The sequence below is a fragment of the Alosa alosa genome, chromosome 22 (assembly GCF_017589495.1).
Source record: "Alosa alosa isolate M-15738 ecotype Scorff River chromosome 22, AALO_Geno_1.1, whole genome shotgun sequence".
NCBI classification, from domain to species: Eukaryota; Metazoa; Chordata; class Actinopteri; order Clupeiformes; family Clupeidae; genus Alosa; species Alosa alosa.
The window spans coordinates 11,021,916-11,041,453 of NC_063210.1; the positions used below are offsets into that span (position 1 = coordinate 11,021,916).

General features: G+C 40.5%; 1 protein-coding gene across 8 annotated transcripts in view; it reads right to left on the minus strand.

The window, feature by feature from the left end:
* myocd (myocardin) overlaps positions 1 to 17,759 on the minus strand; it is a 90,176-nt gene extending 72,417 nt beyond the window's left edge. For 6 of the 8 annotated variants that reach the window (XM_048233465.1, XM_048233469.1, XM_048233468.1 and 3 more), the window contains exons 1-2: positions 17,612 to 17,759; positions 3,479 to 3,760 (exon numbers count right to left, since the gene is read on the minus strand). The gene's annotated coding sequence lies outside the window, so the exon portion shown is untranslated. Of the gene's footprint in view, positions 1 to 3,478; positions 3,761 to 11,857; positions 11,880 to 11,989; positions 12,064 to 17,611 lie in introns of those variants that run through there. The other 2 variants (XM_048233461.1, XM_048233460.1) reach the window with 2 other exon arrangements.
* Positions 17,760 to 19,538: the final 1,779 nt, after the last annotated feature.

Genomic DNA, 19,538 nt, shown 5'->3' on the forward strand with positions numbered 1-19,538 from the left:
CTGAAAGTAAACTCAATGTGAAAATAATTTTCAAAACATGCATTGTAAATAAGATTAAACTAAATGTTTATGCAAATGTAATTAGCAAAGTAATACTTTCAACATCAACATCACTTGATTGAGAACATCTGCTTCACAACATCTGCGCCGCAACCACATGCAACATCCCTGCATGCCACAACATTGGGACCAGTGGCTGACGGTGTTGAGGAGTGAATTATTTTCCTGGTTCCTTCTAGAATTCTACACAAACGATCTATAGTTTCAGTGTTCTTTATACAGTCTATGGGGAAAATCTATGAGGGTATTGTCGCATCATAGTGCGGAACTCTCGGTCAAACATTCTAATCACATATTTGTGACCGTATTCCTCTACAGGTTAAATCCATCTTCTGAAGATATATCATCATCTTCAGCGGCAGCGCATCACATTGACCAAGCCCCCTGCATTCCTTATCTCCACATAAACATACAGTCACATGTAAACATGTGGTGTTGTGTTTAGACCATCCTTTGATCAAAATATTTACAGCACGTCTGATAGCAGGGGTGGCAGCCCATTGGCTACGCACAGATGTTTAAGAACATGCAGCAACCGGCCCAGTGGTTTCAAACCAAAGGGGAGAAGCATTAGAGAAAACAGAATGTACACTTAATTTGTTAGTTAAAAGCAATGTATAATGGCCTAATGTATTACAAACACATTACCAAAAACCCTGTGATCGTTCTGCCAAGTCCACTTTTAGTCTCATCCCAAACTAATTTTTGTAATTTGTTTGACGACGGTTAAGTACTTTTTTGAGGAAAAAATCTTTAAAAGAAATGTGTATCTATCAGAGCAGAGAATAGATGTACAAAATTACACATGTATGATAAATGCTTGAGGAACATCTCCTTGATCTGAGGTGATTGAAATAAACACTGAGAGCGGATTTGCTAGCTAATGTTTGGGTTTCATACCAAGGGTAAATGAATCACGCAGCCTGGCCCATTACTCCACTTAAAGAATCTAAATCCTTGGGGTTCTCTGAACAAGCTTGACAAACTCACTAATAGGCCTTTTCCACCAACAAAGAACTTGCTTCGTTCTGGTTCACGCTCCAGATGTTGAACCGTTCAGTGCATTTCAACCAGAAATAAATTGGTTTTGAAAAGTTGGTTCGAAACTAGAACAAAAAAAAAATGCTTTTTTCCTGTATACTGGAGTAGTCTTGTCATTCTACAGTCCAGTTATGCACGCAGCACCTGCAGCTGATGATGCATCCTTGGTTCCACTCAAAATTGTTAGAAGTGCAGGCTGGCTCACTAGATACCGGATCAAGAACCAGTTCACTGTTGATCGAAAAATGCCTCAGTGAACTGGCGCATCTTCACTGGACTTACAACACTGGTAGCATCTCAGACCTCACATTCAAGGACAAAACCCATAACCCGAAGGCCTTTTTTTTTTTAACATCTACCAGTAATTTGCATGTATACTGTATATTAATATGTTGGTATTTGTATGTCATTTGTCATTTCATCTTTGTTGCTGAAGTTATTTCAGTGTTGCCCAAGTGTTCCCCTGGCATGTCTTCTCTGCATCTCTGTGCGTTTGTGAGGACGTGCTGATGAGGAAGATGACAGATTCACCATAAAATGCCACTTATTTCACATTTGATATTTCATCGCTCCACTGAACTGCTGAGCCACATTAGTTTGACTGTCAGAGATCAAAGACCAAACTTCCTGTTCAGTCAGATGAAGATCTGTGCTGGCAGTGTGAGAAACTGTGTCGGCCTGGTGTACACTATGCTTCTGGTTGACCAGGTACGGTGGAGCAGAGAGATGACTGACTCAAGGCAACAGGACTGAGAAACACTTATCAAAACAAAGCTGAAAGCCACATTTGTGTGAATATGAGACCGGTTTTTTGAGTGAAATGGATAAAATATGAAACAAAAAATCCCAATACAGTCACTCATACAGAGGCTAAAACGGTAAACTATCCTTGAGAGGATAATACAACAGAACAAAAGATCAGATTTCTTTTCCTGTGTTCATAGCAAGAGGCAGTTAGGCCTTAAAACACATGAATTCTATGAGCTCCTTGCATGGTCAGCCAAGCAGTCTGACACTGGGAAGTAACGTACCCTTCACTCAGTTACGACCCAAAACAAGCTACTGTCAAAAGTCCACAGAGGGCGCTGCACCTCCCAGGATTATTGAGACTCACTTCAGTCAGGTGAAAGGTTTTGGTCATTCTAATATCCTAATTTGTGCTTTTTTGAATTGACAGGTTCTGATAGAAGGGTTCATGTGACTAGAAAGCAGCTAAATAGATTTTTATGTCATGGTTATACCCTCTCCTCAGCACAGAGTGGAGTATCTGGGTCCATATTGAAAAGTACTCCAGAGTGGAGTATCTGGGTCCATATCTACATATCTACATAGATATTATCTACACAATAAGCAATATAAGTTACTATGCACTACAAATACTATGTGACGTTGACGATTTTTTAACACAGGGCACATGGTGTTCCCTGTGTGTGTCTAATTCTGACATTCTTTGCATGTCTGGTTTGTTTTTCTACTGCACAGTAGCCGTCATGATGTGTCTGATGAGAGACAATGATAATTCCCCCAGAGACAGGTAAAATACTCTCAAGCATTTCCGCACAAAGGTGAATTATTTCGACATGAACTCAGTCCTAGTAGCCGTCATGATGTGTCTGATGAGAGACAATGATAATTTCCCCAGAGACGGGTAAAATACTCTCAAGCATTTCCGCACAAAGGTGAATTATTTGGACATGAACTCAATCCTTTTTAATCCTCGTCATAAAACAGACTAAGTATCAACCGAGCATTTCTGGAAGGATCCGCAATGACAACTTAAACCATTCTGTGCACAGTGGCAGAATAAACGTATTACACATGTTAATGTTTGCCGTGTGGAGTTGGTCCAATCTCATTCCTTCCCTTTGAAATGGCTTTGATGCTGAATTCCACATATCTTTTGCCTTACAAAAATGTTCTTACCTCCATAATAAAAAAATACTTAAAATCACGACAAAACAGAATGTCCTTATGTGGTGTTAAATTTGTTCATAAAACTGTTTCAAGTTGAGAAATAATAATTAAAAACATTTCCATCCTCACCGTTTCAAATGGGTTGTACTGGGAATATCTTAAGTACCTTTCATTTCACCTGTGGTGAACAGAAAAGTCTCAAGGCAATAATTTAAGCATAATTGGTTCAATATGAATATACATGTGAAAATTAACTCAAGGACACCTTCTGCATGATTTCCTAGTTAAAGAGGCATTAATATGGATTTTATGCCAAGAACTAAAGAGATAACTAGCTGATAGGCTTGCCTTGCTTGCTCCAATAGCTCTGACATTGATAAAAGTTAGCTTGATTGTGTTTATTGTAGGTCATACAGAGAGGTGCACAACATAGCACTTCCAATAAAGTGTCAAAATATTGTACCTGGGGGGTTTCAGGTGCACCAGGTAGCTCTCTGGACCTCCATCTGTGTCGAAAGCAGACACCCCGAGTGTGGTTCTATTCTGGTGTGAATCCAGGCTCTCTCCGCTTTAGATATAAACACCCGGCTTTATACTCTCTCCTCCAGTCTCCCCTCACAGAGTCCTGCTACACCTCAGCAGATCTTCGCACTGATATAGAGCCGTCAAGTCAGGGCAGAGCTCTGGAGTCCTCACTCGTGGTGCTCCATGAGAGGGGCAAATGGGTTTCAGAGGATGGTTGTCTCTGTGGATGTCAAAAACAGGCCAAGCCAGAGTCAGTGTAACATTTCCACTCCTTTTCAACCTTTTGTATTGAAAACAGCACTTTCTGGTAATCCTAATATGATATGGTCATAGTGGTTACATTATCAGTTTGGTCAATTGCTGTAGGTAGCATTTATTATGTTTTTTGTAATGTGGTGGAAACGGCTTTGTCACCGCCACGTTCAGCATTTTCTCTAAGATTTCCATCAGTAGAGTTCCCTGAATATGCATTACAAATAATATTTCCAACGCAAAATGGGTTAAGGGTGGAAAGAAACAGCATCAAAGATGGGTCTAAATTCTAAACATGGGCTTGGGTGGCATATGCCCTGTAACAGAGGGAAATTATGTTAACAATCACTTTCCACTTTCCAAACACCATGCTCCCTTACCGAGTGACATCACGCCGTGCATTCATTTGATGAAAATTACACACAGGCATTTGATAATCATATAACACTAATATTGAAAATGCCGCACACGATACAGATTACAGCCCTGCGCTGCTCAGTGCAAAAGCAGATGTTGTATTTGGAGCCGAGTTTGCATAATTTGCACACACTTCATGTTTATCATCGCAGTTGCTCTTGTGCTTTTAAAGGGAGAGAGGTACGTCATTAAAAACCCAAAGGCTAAGTTGGAGCATTTCGAATGCGATTTCAGAAATATGCATTGCTGATTTACGGTTTAGAATGCACTGGTTATAATTGGATAAACAGGCCATAGCGTGCAGCCTGTGGTCAGCCCACATTAAAGAGACGACTTAAATACTGTAACGTTGGCCCAATGCAACATGAGATATTTTCTCAAATATGTTAAGTGAAACAATGTAAAATTGTTGAGTGTGTTGGCTTTGACGAGCGAAACTGTATGTTTGTGTTAAAATGATTGTTTGTATTTGTTGGATAAGTATGTGTGTGTACGTGTGTGTGTGTGTGTGTGTGTGTGTGTGTGTGTGTGTGTGTGTGTGTGTGTGTGTGTGTCCAACAGAATGCTTGTACCGGTATGTTAAGCGTGGACACCAAGACTGACAGCTATTCTCTCATGACATGCATCACATAAAGGATAAAAGGGCACCCTTTGCATTCCTATATGGCGAGTTTGTGTGCAGGGAAAAGAGTAGCTAAAACAATTCATTACTGCAGAAACTGACCAGCAGCAACTAACTATGAAGGGAAAAATAACAGGAACAGACTTTGTTGGACCGTAGTTTAACTAAGTTCCATCACTTAGTTTTCTATCTTCCAAGTGTTCTGGGCCTGAATCACTCAAAGGATCTGGATTTCTACAATTGGATTGTTCAAGAACCCACAGTCCCTTACCTGAAGTCTGCATCAAAAGAAAATAAGTGCTTGTTTGTCTGTCTGATGGTTAAAAGTGTGAATGAGCAGTTATTGCTGTGGTGTTCGACTGATAAAAAATTACACTTCCTTTGCATGTGATACAATTAACTGAGCCAATACCCACTTCCTCTGCAAACAATATGACACTATGCTTCACCATCATAAAGCCACTGCATTTTCAACAACACCAACGTCCAAATATGTCAGCAATGCGTAAGCCATTAGCGCAACAAGGAATAATGCAAAAAGTGACAGTTGCTACACCACATGCCACTGCTAAAACTCAACGTAAAAGGTCAAGACATCTTGCTATGAGAAGTGCAGTGTCCTGCAGCATCTTAGGTAAGAGAGACATCTATTGCACTAATGCCAATGTGGTGAGACTGTGAATGTTCTGTTTACCCCACTGAGATGGAAGAGATGAGCCTGGGCTTGAGCTCCAAGTCCAAAAGCTCAATTTCAACGACCTGTCGCCTAATAAAAGTGTGTGACATGACATCTCGTTTTTCGTACCCCCACCCCTAACCTTCCATCTAAATGTCGCTCTATAAAAGCCGCAGACAAGAGCACTCAGGTCAACAAAAAGAGAAATCTCAGCCCTGAAAATGTCAAGCTTTAAAATAAAAAAGCCACATTAAAAAATAAAAAGAAATAGCCCATCACCTCTCCAGGAAGGCTGAGCCTAAACCATGCCTTTCTCAGCCTTATGTTGGATTTCAGAGAAACTTGAGACAAAACAATATTGTTACTTCAACATGCAGGAATTCGCGGGCAGCCATTCAAATTGGCGAAGAAACAAAAAAACACCCTCCAGAGGATAAGCGAGGCCACTGGAGACTCAGTCGAGGCAGATGAGGCCACAAACAAACACTCCACGCGTTTCTCGGTCGTCACACTCTTTTAAACATTTGAAGTGCGCGGGGAGGCCAGGGTGTTGAGGGGGGCAAAGGTGGAAGGCCGTGTGTGGGGGGAGACACAGAAGTGACAGTCACATTCCAAAAGTCCCCCATTTCACACGCTGACAATTCACATTGTTTATATTTAGCTCTCGTGGCTTGCTTTATCTTTTGCATGACTCACAGGCTTCAGCGCCTATTTCCTCTAATACATGGGCATTTGGATCCTTAGCTGTAAAAGGCAGTTCCTTAAAGCAGTCTGCCACAAAGTTTACTGTATGTAACAGATACAACATATTGCACACTAACAGCTCTCTGGCGCTCATAAAGAGAAAGAGGAAGTTACTGACCTTGGGCATTCTTGCATGTGTATCATCACCTTGCTGTGGTCACCGTTCAATGCATATGAGAACCATCTGTACAGTCAAGATGCACTGCACGCATTTGGGAATTCATTGAACGAGCCCTGGCGAGTTAGATTCTTGCCTGTGTAGCCAAAGGAGCAATGGAATGGTGACATGTACCTAGGACCAGACTGATATGGTTCAGGTTCAGTCCTCTGCTGCAGAGTTTACACAGTCAAATTGGCTATGATGATGTGTCATCTTGGCGTACAATTACCACATCAAAGGGAAAGCTCATTTCATCATGATACTTCTGTCATTACTTATCTGTGCCAATAAAACTATGTATAAATTGAATGCCGGGACAGGTTAGGAAGTAGAGTGTCTCTTATTATTGTGTCATTCTATGTTTATGGAGCAAGTGATGTAATAGAATATTACTCTGAGAAACACACCTTGTAACAGACTAATTTTTATTTAGTAGAGAACTATTTATTTTCAGAAATACTATAAGTTTGGAGTATGGATGGGTTGTTCAAGACTGTGATCTAGTAGAGAAAAAAGGAAAGCGTGTAGTGTTGTATGGGACATGCAATGGACAGAATGAGCAGTAAAAGTTTGGGCAAAGATACCATATAAATGGGCAAAGCAAGGCCGTGGTTTATTAGTGACGGATTTGGTGAAAGCTGACCAATGATATGCGTTTTGAGTTTGTAACTTCACAGTCAAGGGTCTGTGAAGACAAAGGTAACCATTTAGAAAAATTAGAATGTATGAAAATATGTGAAATTAAGACTTCAAAATCATGGAAATTTGCTCTCAAACTGTGTGGACAGGACTGCGCTGAAGCCATGCCTTGCACCATGTCCAAACTGCGTGTAATAGGAGCAAGTGTTAGCGACAAAGTCAGTTTGATTACTTTGATTTCGATTGGAATGTCCAAACTGGATACAACCTGTGACAGTTCTGTGCAGTGCGATGTGACCTGACGTATGAGCCCCCCCCCCAGGCCATATATCAAGAATAGGTCGCATATGCACTAAAAGCTTACACATGTACTACTTTTTCATGCATATGTACATGAAATGCTTGCGCACACACTACTTTTTCTTGCACATGCACATGAAAAACTTGCACATAAACCAATTTTGTCTTCCACATCCCTGTGAAAAGCTCACACACATAGGCTACTACTTTTACTTTGCACACACCACTTTTGTCTTGCAAATCCATGTAAAATGTGCGCGCACCCACACACCAACAAGCTTGGTTATCAAAAACGTCTGCCACCAGCACGTTGCTTAATGCTAACTAACTATCAGAAAGTAACCTATTTCCGCCCGGTGGATCATCAAACGTCATGTCAAACACCTTATTGACCATCTACCAGCACGTTCATTGCTTTGACAATTTTGTTTGAGGTTTTGTTTTTAGTGCATTTTGTCTGTCTGTCTGTTGTCTTTAAACATCATTTTCTACTAGCTTAGATTTTAGTTTCACATTATGTTGCAAGCAATGCTTAACATGACCAACATACATGTAGGGCTACAAATTGTGGTTAACTAGTGTAGCGTATTGCGAGTTGTTGTGAACCATAGAAACTTTTAGGAATCGTAGCCTATAGCCAAATTGAAATAAATACGAATTCATGATAAGCCTGCCAGTTCGATCTACAGCTGGATAAGCAGGTCCCCCGAGCAGTCTGCATTGCCAGACACTGCGGCTTCCCTGTCCGCTGGTGTTTTGCCCAAAGATCCAGGTGGCCCACTACAAACAGTCCACCAGCCTTCATGCCAGTTCAGCTCAAAACACTTTTAATTTGTTAGCCTACTTTATAAACTTCTCTTCATTAGTGGCAACATTACAGCATTCAGGCTATGTTAATCTCAAACCTAATATTCAAACTGCGGTCCGAGGGATACATTTGTCCAGAAAACTTTGTTAAACTTAATCACATATTTGGAGATGATCTGAAGTGGACTCATAGGAATGCTTTCATAACTTAATGATTTAAAAAAGAGAAAATGTGATAAGCCTACAGGCCAGGCTATGGCATTTCTCATATCTCGCAGATAATTGGTTAAAGTCCTGTTTTAGTTTTCTGCAAAGTGAAATATAGACTATAGCCTAGTCTACATTAGTATTACACATAATAGTTTTAAGCAACAATAGCAATAGCTTATCACTAATAACGACACAAATAAGCTAATGAATGTTCATTTAATGAAGTTTCAACATTGAAGTGTTCCTACATGTATTAATGTTCCAACAAGCCTATGTATCCATCAAGTTTCAACAGAATAAGTATGTGGCACCAATTCTGGGCACATGTTGGATAAGTGTAAGTTCATGTAGCTATATGTAGGCTGTTTATAAAAAGGCAATTATTCTGATACATGTCAGTAAGGCGGATGGGTATGACATTTGGTTTGTCGATCGGTTGGTTGATCAAGTGGATGGTCGAAAGGGCCCTTTCCATTAGACTCATAAATCATTGTACGCCCACCCGTACAACATGTACAAATGAGTTGCTAGCGCGAACGCTGGGGGTTGTAGTCTTTTTGGGAAGAACATGGATGCCATCAGGGCAGCAGCTGTCTCGTTGGTGCTGGACATTGGTCTAGAACACGTCCCTCACTCTCCCTTACTGGGTATGGTCAATGTGAATTAATAATAAAAACTTTTTTAGTATCTCAATTTTGCCTATTTCAATTTCAACAAGTGCTGTCGAGTTTCTCTCGAGCCACGAGGGGCATTAGCAGGAAGCTAGTCATTGTTATTGTTTTGTGCTACATGTGGAAAAACTGGAAAACAAATCGTTACATTGTATTGCACACACAGCAAGACCGTGCAATGCATGAATTGGTGACCGGATTGAAGCAGCAATGTAATCTAGAGCATTGCATCGACATAAAATGACCAACACAGTACAAATGCAAAGAAAATATCTCATCTCAACAATGGGCGCAGCCATGCTTGTCGTACGGCAACCTCGGGGCACCCTCAAGAACTCCGAGGTAAAGGGGGCGTTCCTGCGTGAAATGCCGCAAGAAAGCTGGGTAATTTACACTTTCAAACTCGGGCGGGGGATTTACGAGACAAAAGGAAAGCTCCTTAACTTCTTCAACTTGAACACTGTGTCGTCCACACGTGGTAGGCTGTAACGTGATATTGTAAGAAAGACGGGCCGACGCTAAGTCACGTACAGTTAGGACATTCCAATTGAAAACAATGTAATTAAACTGATTTTATCGCTAACACTCGCTTGCATCGCGTGTAGTTAGGATATGGTGCTAGCTTTGTGAAAGGACTGTTGTTCTTACTCCGAATGCTGTGTAACTGAGCTAAAAGCCATCCCAGTCATATGTTACAATGTAATTGCACTCTGAACATCTGTCAGATCACTAATTTTTAATTCTGTTGCAATGTGACATGACAACGAATTGAGGCAAATTGATATTAAGCATAATAGCTAGCCCTACATCCAAAAAACTGGAACTAGTCTAGCCTACTTCATGTGCAAATATCTGAAAATTAAATGATGTTCTGAGGAGTACATCACAATAGGAAATTTAACTAAGCAGTGGTAAATAAATGTAAAAAAAGTTATTTAGTCAGTCGTCCACTATATAACTGCTGTTGCATTGAGCATATCAGAGGAAATAAGTATACTGTTCATGAGGCAGCAACTGAATGGGTGTGACACAGGAAGTTAGGTGGTAAGGTTTGATGAAATACCTATGTCTCTATGTATTAACCCAATCAGCGCTTACATGACCCATAGAGGGCTAAACTAGGTGTGAAGTTATGATCAAATCTGGGTTCACAAAAGCCATTTATCTCATAATTCCTTTCAATGATTAATTCTACATGCTGCAACATTTTGTAAGTAAATATTAAATATTAAATGTGCCTTTGATAGGGTAGCTGAGGATTTTCTATGAAGGGCTGTCTGTATTATTGTTCTGACAAGGCTTTGCCCATAATAGTAAACACACTAAATCTCCACCAATGAAAATAACTTCTGGCTTAGTTTGCATTGTATTAAATGGTCAAATTTATTAATAGAAACAAAGGTTTGTTAGGATATTATATCCCCTTGATAATTGAATCCAAATGTTTTGAAATAGTTAGTTTATCCAGTACAAATGACCGCTAGCGATATTACAGTTGACTTGACTCAGTGTATGTAAATAAACAAGGGATCATTGTAAACCCTGAACTTGTACTCCGTAAATCTGATGGTGGAGTCTGACATCAGCACACATTTGCTGATCATGAAACAATTTAGGAAAACAAATGGACGAAATTAGTGTCTTAACATAAACATTTTGCTCATATAAAACCATAGAATTGGCCTTACATTATAATGTGTGCATACCAGCCAGAACCTCAGATTGGCTCTCAAAACACAAAACACAAGAATATGTCCAAACATAAACCCTAGTGTGTGTGTAGATAGACAGAGATAGACAGAAAGAGAGAAGCCTGGACCATGCCTGATCTGTTCTTTCACTCTCCTAAAATACTTGGAGCTGGAGCAGCTGCTTTTGATAAGTGGTAACTGGTTTCACTTGCTTTAATTTAATTCACTGCTGAGTAGTCTTGTTTCATAATATAGCTCAGAACATGATAATTGCTCAGCTCTTAACGTTCAATTTCCTGTCTCAAAATGAGCTGTAGTCCTGTATAGCCTACAAGAACTGTATGTGTTGACACTTTCGTCTACACATATGATAGGCTAAGATCCCTTTTTATCTACTTATTCACAATGACCAGGTAAGTTACTCAATAACGAATAGCTGCTGAAATGTAGGATATTGCACCCACTCTTTTCCTGTCAATGCATCCACTGTAGGCTACTGCAAATGTTTCAAAAGTAGGCTACAAACTAAACTCTTTAACTCACAATAAGGCTTAATTAATGTGCTAGCTTGTCCTCTAGTGTGTGTGTCATTAATCACTCTCAACATTGAAACATGTTACTATAATTACATCTTAAGGTATGTTAGGTAAAATGATTGATTGCACAAGTGAAAAAAGCACTTGCTTACCTGTCACTCAAACCGTTTTGCATGGGTAAGCTACCAGGCCTGTTTGTTTGAAGCATGCTGTACCAAACCATAATCGACCATTAAGGTCGCTGTCACACACAGACATGCAGTCTACAATAAAGCTGGACGTCTATAGAAGCACTCTTTACCTGATTAAAATAATTCTAAAAAATAAAACAAGTGCTTTTGATAGTCTCCTCTGTTTCTATTAACTTTGCTATAGCCTATACTAGTCGCTAGCAAGCATCTTAGGCAATAATTCACAGCCCGCCCGCCCGCCACACTCCACATTTCACTTGGCAAAACATCTGGTGAAGCTTCCTCTGAATAACTTATTTGAACAGAATTAAGCAACGGTATGCTTTTGTCGCTATCTTTGGAGGTTTGCCAAAAGCTTTATACGTTTTTATTTACCACACAAGACTGTGAGATGAGGTTACCTTCACTGAGTTACGAGAATGAGGTCTCTTTCGCGTCAGGTAGGCTGCTACGAGTGACAACCATGACTGAAGCAACAGAACAAACGCCAGTTATCATCCAAGTGTCCTAAAGGTCTAGGCGCAAATAAATACCTGAATGAGTCGTCTGTGAACATACTCTGTTTTAAAAGACCGATATTCCAGGGCTCGAGGGGCGGCAAAGTGTGTGTCTGCAATTCTGTGAGTTTGTACTAACTTTCGCTGCTGCCTGCAGCAAGAGCCATTGCTGCCTGTCAGACGAAACGCATCATTCACGGAAATAGCCGAATGCAGCCGACAGAGCACTCGGCTTGAAAACAGTCCAGTAGCCTACACCAGTGGATTTCAACCGGTGTGTTGTGGAATTTTTTAGGAACCCAATGCATTTATACAGACTCATGAAATGGGCTAGAGGGGTATTTTAAATACATAAATGACACATCTTCTTGATTAAAAAGCTCAATCAACATCATGTGAGCATATGCCTATCACTGGTCTCATCTCATGAACGATAGAGAAACATGTGGGCATGACTGTATGAATTAACATGCCTGTTATTGCCTAGATAACATAGGCTACTTTACAATCAATAACCATAAGCTGGTGTGCCTTAGCGTTTTGGTTTGATCTTTGGTGTTAGCCCCAAAAAGTTTGAGAACCTCTGGCCTACACAGCTGCACATTTATCCGTTGAGTGGGTATGTCAAATATTCTTTCATAGTAGAGGATGTGTTCAAATAGGCCTAAAGTGTTCATGCCATGGACATAGCCAAATACATCGATAGCTTGAAGAACCGATTCAGAATGATGCCCTTCTTGTAGGCCTATGGTCCAGTCAAGCCCTACATAATACCTTACTTTACTTATTGTGACTAGACTACATTACAATATTTTATATATTGTATATCATATCTTCTTCCATTCTCTAAACAGTTTTGATATGCAATAAAAGTGTAGATTTGACCTAAGACCACACATTAGAGTCTTTCTAAGTGTCTGTTGATTGTTGAGTGGCAAATTGCCTGTCATGGCCTACATGTGACTACACCTAGGCTATAGGAAACATTAACATCACTGTGTGTGTTCCATGTGTACCTGTCATTTACAGTTTAGCCTATGCAATGTAACCTTTATGTTTTGTTGGCATAAAGTGTACACTGTAGAAGTGCTATATGGTTTATTATCTTCCATAAAGAGACGACGAGTCGTGTCTCTGTTATGTAGGCTAAATCATTTCTCTTTGTCCAGAGAATATGGCCTTGCAGTCTATTTCAAAGAAGATATGAAAACATCTCATGAGAGAGCCCTACCCTGGTCTGCAGCGTAACAATGTACGAATGTACTTTGTCTTGATGTCTGCCCTGGAGACCCATAGGTATTTGATTTCTGTCAATTCTTCAAAAACGAACAACTATCATAAATATTTTAATGTCTTTTTCCATACGGGTCCGTTTACAGTTATTTTTCTAAGGATATTTTGAGCTTCAGCTTGAATGCATTTATCCCAGATAGTAGGTGGTAATCTTTAAAATGGCAGCTGTTATATGAAACAGGCACTTTTCTTCCATATGTTATGTTGGTGTTTCATATTTGGGTAAAATTAAGTGAACCTCATGTTTTTAAGTAAAACACATGAAGAATGAATCTATGTCTAAGGCTGGCAACTACACCATCATTCTTTCTATCCCCAAAGCAGACAGTTTGCTTCATTGTTATTTGTTCTCTTAATTTTAGTGTGAAATTATGAGTTTGGATGGATAAGTAACAGTTGTATGTATGGATAAGTAACAGTTGTGACCTATAGTGTAAAAATCTACCTTTTCCTTCCGATCTAAAAGAGATTCTGTTCTCAAGTAAACATACATAATTATAGTATTTCTGAACTGCAGTCCACAACTCCTCTATAGCTTTGCTATTCTGAATTAGGTCATTCAAACTTTTGGTATTGGTGATTGCATCAGACTGTCAGACAGAAAACACTTGACAGGTATTGAACTGAAAAACACGGCCTGGTGACATCATCACATACCTCAAATGAGTCAGAGCTCTTAGGCCAGAAAATAAGTCAGGAATAACATGCTACGGGTGACCTTATCCTTCTGTAATTTACCACAGTTCAGGTCGTTTTTTTTTCTTCTAAAAATAAGAACTGAGACGGCTCAAAATAGACGCACTATTTCTGTTCAGTGTTTCTGTTGGACGCATCTCATGCACTCTCTTTTGGTGAGCATGCGAGTTGAGGCGGATGTTTTGTTTTTCATTCTTTCCTTTAAACAATAAGGCAAATGCGCGTCTCTGCATTCCCAGAAGTCCTTACAAGAAAGCTGCGCATATCCGCAAAACTGGCGGCCAGCCTGTCGTCACCTTCACTTTAATGTTGCTCAGGTCTTCTGCTTACATGTGTAGTCAGGGAGGTATACACAGATCAATTTCAGTTGACGGCAGGGGCCAATGTTGAGTGCTTTGACGAAGAGTTGAGATGAAGATGCTGCCATCAACCCCCCCATCTCACAGCAATCAGAAGCCATTCTGTTTGTCTCCCCCTGGGGTTTGGTTTCTGACAGGCTCAGAGACTCCGTTCTGATGTTGCCTCTGACTTGTGCCAGTAGACTCCAGCATCGCAGGCCAAACCATGGCTGCTAACTGCAGTCCTCAAGTCAAATTAGGCTGTCGGTTGTTAACAGACTCATGCAGCGGTGCTAAAACGGATGATCCCCATGAGAGCAAGCCTCAGACCAAAGACAACATTAGCATAAGAAAACCACAGACATTCTCTAGTGCAGCTTGTAACAGATATGAGCAAATATGTACTCATCTTGTAGCCTTTGCATGTACTAAGCAGATGGAATGGTCGTTTCCTCGTGTCATTTCTGTGCATGTTTTGTCATTCTGTATAAAGCAGATCGTAAAAAACAACTTTAATCCTTTTCAATCAGCTTGGTGTTGTGAGCTTGGTAGTAATGTTGTGAGTTCCTCTCTCTTTGCATGAATCTACAAGCTCCTTATCCACTGACATGTCAAGAGAAAGACCCTTTCTCTTGATAGGGTAAGGGACCTTTAGATTCATGCAAAAAATACAGTGGAATTCCTGCAATTCTGCGTTGCAGAATAATCTTGCGTTGAAAACACACCTGTTACCACTCAGTGTTGCGGTGTCTGGTCCTGGCCACATGCCCGTGGGAGACTTTATCAACCTCACCTCGAGTGGCGGCTCGCAGACTAGCCGGAGTGAATTAGGACGTACTGTAGGCGACCAGACAGCAAAGCCGCAAAGAGAGAAAGTAGCCCTGCGACGTCTCATTACACAAAAAGCTAGACAAACATTGGGTCGCTCTTCATCCACTGGTGAGAAATGTTTTTCTTCCATGACACACCACTTTTCTAGGCACTATTTTTTAACTGTATAGTCTCAAAGGGACACTAAACTGCATCTCAAAGGTGTATACAGACACATTTTTGACATTCACAGCCTGAATGTCATACTGCTTTTTTTTTACCCTTTCTTGGAACACATTTGAATGTATACAGAGTATAAGCATTAACACATGCCTCAGTGTTTCATTGCATGTACAGGAAGATAGTTTGAGATTAATGAATAGAGGTATATTTTCTAAAAGTCTAAAAATGTATCTACTATTAGAACACTAGCTTTGGTGAAGTAAGGTCTTCCTCCTCCAAATTGTCAGTCAGTACACTTTTTTCCCAGTTTCCATTTCTTTGGTGTGAGCTTAATAAAGATATGTGCTGCTTTCTCTCTCCCTCTCATCCTATCTCTCTCTCTGGCCTCCTGAGTGAAACTGAAAGATTGTTTGAATTGAAATATGACCCTTCAACACCTAGCACACCTTTGCAGTGAAGTGCTGCAGGTCCCCACTGGCTTATTTAGTCTATCATATGAGAAATATTGACTTGAAACCCCATCACTCTCTTGAAAAATATTACTGGAACAGGGGCCAGCAAAAGTGCAAATGAAAGGAAAACTGTGAATGCAAATACTTTGAGTGACAGATAGGATTATTTTGGAAGAAGGAAGATATATTAATATGAAATCCCCTATCTCTGATGCCATGGGTTTGACTGTTCTTTGGTCTAAGCCAAAGTTTGTATAAGGTGTAGTGTAGTGTAATTATGAAGTCACAGCTGACGTCGGCAGTGACAGTCTAGGTCAAGAATGAAAAAAAGAAAATTTCAACATATGACTGCACCTTCCGCACAACTTCCTTATTGTAGTGAATTAATCACATAAAACACGCCAATGACATGCCACTCCCCCTCTATTAAGTCAAAGCACAGTAGTCATATGTTTTCATGTCCAGTCCCACGCAGATGAACATAAGTCTAAATTCACAGCATGAGGATGGGGAGTAGAAGTGTAGGGAGAGGCACTGCAAGCCTCCCTTTGTTCCTTCTGCGTGACCAGCTGCCCTATGATGTAATCATTTCGAGAGGGCACAGAGTAAGTACCCCCAAAAACACTTGAAAGAGGCAAATAATATAAAGCAGATTGAGTCCCATTAGCACGTTGTGTAGTACGAGCAGGCACACACGCCAAAAAAATTTGGGCCTTAACAAAGGTAGACGAGGTTATAGATCCATCCAGATGCACTCACAGACCGAGGGATGCGCACACACGCGCACACACACACAAACACAATCATACCCTCACGCGCCCAGATGCATTGTGGGGGGAGAAGTGATGGTGTGTTGCGATGAGCAAGTGAGCGTGGTGCGCCTGACAAAAGCCGAGCCCCTTGCCAAGCTACATAAAAGAGAGATCTTTTGCGGGGCTCTTGAAGTGAATTTCCACCATTTGGTTCTAATTAGGCCCGGCTCCTGGGACCGGCCACGGAGATACGTTCCTTCTGAACATTTCAACTTCTATAAACAACCAATCTTCTTGTTACTACGCTGACGGATCTTAGGCACAGGACAGAGTGGCGCTGCCAAGACGTACACATTTGCCGTGCTCGCCGTTTGACTAATAAGCCTATTAAAAACGTTCATTTACATCACATCCCCAAAGCGTGGCCAAAGTCCATCGGTCTACATGGCAGAGAGACCTGGGCAGCATGTAGTGTGTCATGCCGGAGTTCCTTGTGTATCCAGAGCAATAACTAATCAGTCACGTCTTTCATTGCTCTGGGCAGAGATAGACATACAGTTTTTTCCTCAGTCCGCCCCTTCTCTATCTAGCTGTCTCTCTCTTTCACACAATCTGTCTGTCTCTCTTTCTCGCTTTCTCCTTCACTCTGCTTTTCTGTCTCTCTCTGTCATGCCTCTTTATTCCACTTTGCTTTCCCTAAATGTCTGTCTCTTAATCTAAAGCTAAACTTTAATACATTTTCTCATTCTATTCCAAGTCAGTGAGCGAAATATATTAGGGTCTTACTGGACCATGTGAACGCCCATATCTCAGTCATTTGAATTAATTATCAAAACAATGACTCTGAATCGTGAAAACTTTGCCAAAACAATCTATCAAACAACAAGGCACACTGTCCTCTTCTTATCAGGACCTTATAATAACGTAATGTTGGCAACTTAATTTTAAAAGTATACACAAATTCACAGACAACCACTTGTCTCTATCTTGTTTTTTTTTAATACTCAGACAGTGCAGTAGATTAATTGTTCAGTTGTGCTGAACATCCCTGTTCAGTCTGTAAATCTTTTTTTTTGGGGGGGGAAACAGTGTCATCACCCAAAAGGAGAGGAGCAGACTTGAATAAGTACTCACTGCAAGGTCCGTTAATGGAGCTCTGATGAATTGGACGGACGGTATGGTCCTCTTTTGCGCTTCGTCAGACCCCAGCCTTCGGACGTGCTGATAGAGAGAAGTGAGTCAGCGAAGGAGTCAGGGAAACGTCTCGTCTTCCCTCCCTGCCGGCAGGCAAGAGCCCCAGTGCCATAGAGCACTCTGTCCCAGCTTTGTTAAACAAGTGGGTCATAACTGTCGGAGCTTATCTCGCCCTGGTTATTTATTGGGTGGGGTGAGGTTGGGATGTTGTCTCATTGTTATTTATTTCATTTTTATAAAGGTCCTGGCAGGTGATTAGTTCTGGAGGACTTGTGGAGATTGGTGGTGTAACCTCGAGTGAGTGAGAGTGGTTTGTTTGTCGAACGAGCTACGACTCACTATGTACATGGACACACCACAATCGGAGGTTTACTTACCAGTCAGTGCAGGTACCAAGAAAAATGGGTACACTGTACTTTTTGAAAAGGATCGTTGTACTCTTATAATCACATAAAATTTCAAAATCTTTTAATCATTTTGTTTTGACAGACAGAAATGAGAAAAAAATGCTTGGAGTTGAATCTTTTTGTCAGAATTGACAAATTATATACATGCTGAATTTGTGAATTACACACTTAAGTGTTACAGTATGTATGAAATCCATACTGTATACTGGCACATCCTTAGTATGAGTTAAATTGTGGGGAGCTGCAGAGTTGTATTGGGTTACCCTACTGCAGTCCATCCAGACATAAGGTCTCCAAGTCATCTGAGGACTTGGAATCCATCACACGACATCTTAGCAAACCAACGAACATGTAAACGAAGAGCAAGGGATGACTGCTATAAAGCGTTTTGGCTGGGATGTACCATTACCATCTGAATGCCTTTGAGTATCATGTCATGCCTCAATGTTTTTAGGGTGCACCGCTTCACTGTTCCCACAAGGAAACTCTACTACAACCAAATTACAGGCAGGTGTCTGTGTTTCATATTCATACAACTTTCAAATTTTAAAATAAAGTTATTCTAGATTGTGGTCAACCTATCGTACTACTTTTGGTTTCCGTGGCCTTCACACATGATCAAGATTTCTTTGCCATATCAGAAGCTCAACATAAAAAAGGACCACAGCATTTAGCCTTGGGATAATAATGTTTAATATCTGAAGTGTTTTGGAAGACCTGCAGTGATGTTGCTATTCAATAAATGAATCAGCAGCAGTCTGTAGATGTGTGCTGATGTGTAAAATAACATTGTTGAACTTTAAAACTTTGATTGGTGTAAAATTTCAGCAGATTAGAAAATGAAATAATTTCTATGATGAATAGTCATTAACGATACAATTTCATGCAATTACCGCAATCACAATTACATTTCTTAATTGCTTACCATGCTGTTTTAACACTCTGTACCTGTACTTCTCACAGTAAAGGCTACAGCCTACATCATTAAAGGAAAGCAAACAGACAGGTGCTCTATGGTGGCCTCTGCAGTACAACTAATGTATGATAATTGGCCAAATGTTTTTCCATAAGACTCAATTGGCATCAAACAGTGTCAGCACTTTACTAGACATTTATTTTCTTGTTGTATCTTTAAAGTCATAACAGTGTTAGTGACAAAGAGATTGAGTAAGTCATTGTCCCTTTTATTTAATTTTAAATGACCTGTGGTTAGGAGCACCTTCGGTGCAGCAACTGTGTCCAGTCGTTAATCATAGGAGAGCCCTACACTCTAAATACAGAGAGTGAGAGGGAACATGACGCAAGTTTTTCAGTTAAACAGTGCTGCTTTCGATCAATGAAACAAACACTGATAGGAACACACACTCACCTTCTACATCTGCATGTATTGAGACATAGAGAGAGGAGAGTGATGGATGACAGCAACCCCCCTGCCAAAGTGAAGTGAGGAGTGTGGCCAT